Here is a 4589-nt window from a genome sequence, read left to right on the forward strand (position 1 = left end):
CAGTATCTTGTAGATTTTAGAGATCAGGCGCTGATCAGAAATGTCATAGCTAAAAACTTTTTCCCAGTCTGTAGGTAGTCTTTTTACTCTTTTGATGAATTTTGGATAAGCATAGGTGTTTGATTTTTAGGAGCTCCCTGTTACCTAGTTTTTCTTCTACATTCTTTATAGTGTTTTGTATACTGTTTATGTCATGTATTAGGGCTCCTAACATTGTCCCTAGTTTTTCTTCCATGATCTTTACCGTTTTAGATTTTATATTTAGGTCTTTGATCCATTTTGAGTCAGTTTTTGTGCATGGAGTGAGGTATGGGTCTTGTTTCAATTTTTTGCAGATGGATATCCATTTACCCCAGCACCATTTGTTAAAAAGACTATCTGTTCCCCACTTAACTGTTTTTGGGCCTTGTCAAATATCAACTGCTCATATGTGGATGGATTTATGTCTGGATTCTCAATTCTGTCCTATTGGTCTATGAATGTGTTGTTGTACCAGTACCAGGCTGTTTTGACTACTGTGGCGGTATAATAGGTTCCAAAATCAGGTAAAGTAAGGCCTCCCAATTTGTTCTTCTTTTTCAGTAATGCCTTATTTATCCGGGGTATCTTTCCCTTCCATATGAAATTGGTGATTTGTTTCTCCATCTCATTAAAGAATGTCCCTGGGATTTTGATCAGAATTGCATTAAATGTATAGATCGCTTTTGGTAGAATAGACATTTTTATAATGTTAAGTCTTCCTATCCATGAGCAAGGAATGCTCTTCCGCTTACTTAAGTCTTTTTTGGTTTCTTGCAGATGTGTACTGTAGTTTTCTTTATATAAGTCTTTACATCTCTGGTAAGATTTATTCCTAAGTATTTTATCTTCCTGGGGGCTACTGTAAATGGCATTGAGTTGGTAATTTCCTCTTTGATGTTCTTTTTGTTGATGTAGAGGAATCCAACTGAGTTTTGTATGTTTATCTTGTATCCCGATACTCTGCTGAACTCTTCTATTAGTTTCAGTAGTTTTCTGGAGGATTCCTTAGGGTTTTCTGTGTATAAGATCATGTCATCTACAAATAGAGATACTTTTACTTCTTCCTTGCCAATCTGGATACCCTTTATTTCTTTATCTAGCCAAATTGCTCTGGCTAGGACTTCCAGCAGAATGTTGAATAAGAGTGGTGATAAAGGGCATCCTTGTCTGGTTCCAGATCTCAATGGGGATGTTTTTAAGCTCTCTCCATTTAGGGTGATGTTGGCTGTTGACTTTGTGTAAATTCCCTTTATTATGTTGAGGAGTTTTCCTTCTATTCCTATTTTGCTGAGAGTTTTTATCATGAATGAGTGTTGAACTTTGTCAAATGCCTTTTCTGTATCAATTGATAAAATCATGTGATTCTTGTCTTTTGTTTTATTTATGTGGGTGATTACATTAATTGTTTTTCTAATGTCGAACCATCCCTGCATACCTAGTATGAATCCCACTTGGTCATGGTGAATTATTTTTTTGATATGTTGTCGAATTCTATTGGCTAGAATTTTGTTGAGGATTTTTACATTTACATTCATGAGGGATATAGGTCTATAATTTTCTTTTCTTGTGGTGTCTTTACCTGGTTTTGGTATCAGGGATATGGTGGCTTCATAGAATTAGTTAGGTAATATTCCGTCCTTTTCTGTGCTCTGAAATACCTTTAGTAGTAGTGGTGTTAACTCTTCACTGAAAGTTTGGTAGAACTCTGCAGTGAAGCCGTCCAGACCAGGACTTTTTTTTTGTTGGGAGTTTTTTGATTACTTTTTCATTCTCTTCTTTTGTTATGGGTGTATTAAGTTGTTCTACCTCTGTTTGTGTTAGTTTAGGTATTAGTGTGTTTCTAGGATGTCATCCATTTCTTCCAGGTTTTCAAATTTGTTTGAGTATAGTTTTTCATAGTAATCTGATATGATTCTTTTAATTTCAGTTGGGTCTCTTGTAATATCGCCTATCTCATTTCTTATTTGGGTTATTTGCTTCCTCTCCTATTTTTCTTTTGTTGGTTTGGCCAGTGGTTTATCAATTTTGTTGATTTTTTTTAAAAAAACCCAGCTTTTGGTCTTGTCAATTCTTTTAATTGTTTTCTATTGCATTTAGTTCAGCTATAATTTTTATTATTTATTTTCTTTTGCTGTTTGTGGGTTTCTTTTGTTGTTCTCTTTCTATTTGTTTAAGTTGTAGTGATAATTCTTTGATTTGGGCCCTTTCTTCTTTTTAGATGTGTGAATTTATTGATATGAATTGGCCTCTGAACATCGCTTTTGCTGTGTCCCAAAGGTTCTGATAGGAACTGTTTTCTTTCTCATTGGATTCTATGAATTTCTTTATTCCATCCTTAATGAGAAGGCAAATTCTTGAATACCACTTTTTTTTTTGATGAAAAATCAGAGAAAAGTATGAAGAACCCCCAGGACTGATGTGGGATACAATGAAAAGGAAAAATTTGCTTGTGAGCAAAGTTCTTGAACAGGTGGAGAAAACAGAAAACACAGAGGGATCACTGAAGATTCCCTGACAGAAAACTTCTCTAATATCATGACTACATAGAGAACCCAAAAGACTCCACAAGAAAACTGCTGGAACTAATAGAAAGATTCAGCAGAGTAGCAGGATATAGACATAGAAAAATCTGTTGGATTCCTATATGCCAATAAAAAGAACTAAGAAAAGGAAATCAAGAAAGCAATATCATTTATAATAAAAAAAATAGTCCCTAAAAAATAAAATAATCAAAAAACAAAAACCCACTGCTGTCAAGTTGATTCCAACTCATAGTGACCTTATAAAACAGATTAGAACTGCTCCACAGGGTTTCCAAGGAGTGCCTGGTGGATTTGAACTGCCGAACTTTTTTGGTTAGCAGCTGTAGTTCTTAACCACTACCCCACCAAGGTTGTCATAAAATACTTAGGAATAAATCTAATGAGGGATATAAAAGACCTATTCAAAGAAAACTTCAAAATATTATTGCAAGAAACTGAAATATTATTTTAAGAAACCAACCTACATAGATGGAAAAACATACCATGCTCATGGATTAGTAGACTCAATGTTGTGAAAGTGTCAATTCTACTCAAAACAATCTACAAATACAATGCAATCCCAATCCCAATCCAAAAGCATTCTTTAAAGAGATGGCAAAACTAATCATTAACTTATGTAGCAAGGAAAGATGCCACAGAGAAGTAAAGCACTATTGAAGAAGAAGAATAAAGTAGGAGGACTCACACTACCTGACCTTGGAACCTATTATACAGCTACAGTAGTCAAAACAGCCTGGTACTGGTACAATGACACATTTATCAACCGAAAAGAATAAAAACCCATAAGTAAATCCATCCACTTATGGTCACCTGATATTCAACAGAGGACCAGAGTCCATTCAATGGGAAAAAGACAGACTTTTTAACAAATGGTGCTGGCGAAACTGGATGTCTACCTGTAAAAAAATGAAACAGGACCCATACCTCACACCATACAGAAAAACTAATTCAAAATGGATCAAAGACCTAAATAGAAAACCAAAAACTCTAAAGATCATACAATTAAAAATAGGGTGAATACTAGAAGCCCTAATACATGGCATAAATAGGATAAAAACCATAACTAACAATACACAAACACCAGAAAATAAGCTAGATAATTAGGATTTTCTAAGAATTAAACACTTATGCTCATCAAAAGACTTCAGTAAAAGAGTAAAAAGAGAACTGACAGACCGGAAAATAATTTTTGGGTAGCACAAATTCAACAAAGTTCTAATCTCAAAAATCTATAGGAAAATCCAACACCTCTAAAATAAAAAGACAAATAATCCAATTCAAAAAATTGGGCAAAGGATATGAATAGACACCTTACCAAAGAAGACAATCAGGCAGGTAACATGTACATGAAGAAATGCTCATGATCATAGTTGTTAGAGAAATATAAATCAAAACTACAATGAGATACATTCTCACCCCCACATTACAGGCACTAATAAAAAACAAACAAAAAACAAATGTTGGAGGGACTGCAGGGAAATTGGAACTTTTATGCATTGCTGGTGGGAATGTAAAATGGTATAACCATTTTGGAAAGCGATATGGCACTTCCTTGAAAAGGTAGAGATAGAAATAACATGCGATGTAGCCATGCCACTCCTAGGAATATATCCTAGAGAAATAAGAGCTGTCACACGAATAGACATATTCACACCAATGTTTATTACAGCATTATTCACAACAGAAAAAGGTGAAAACAACCTAAGTGCCCCTCAACAGATGAATGGATAAACAAACTATGGTACATGCACACAATGAAATAATACGTAACGATAAAGAACAATGATGAATCTGCAAAGCATCTCATAAAAGGATGAATGTGTTGTGCATTATGCTGAGTGAAATAAGTCAATCAAAAAAGAACAAATACAATATGAGACCACTACTATAAAAAAACTCATGAAAAGATTTACACATATGCAAGTTCAAGTTTAAATGGAAGAAAATTAGAACAAGTCCACAAGAGCTAAAATATGACCTTGAGTACATCCCACCTGAATTTAGAGGCCTTCTCAAGAATAGTTT

Source organism: Loxodonta africana, chromosome 15, assembly GCF_030014295.1.
Source record: "Loxodonta africana isolate mLoxAfr1 chromosome 15, mLoxAfr1.hap2, whole genome shotgun sequence".
Taxonomy (NCBI): domain Eukaryota; kingdom Metazoa; phylum Chordata; class Mammalia; order Proboscidea; family Elephantidae; genus Loxodonta; species Loxodonta africana.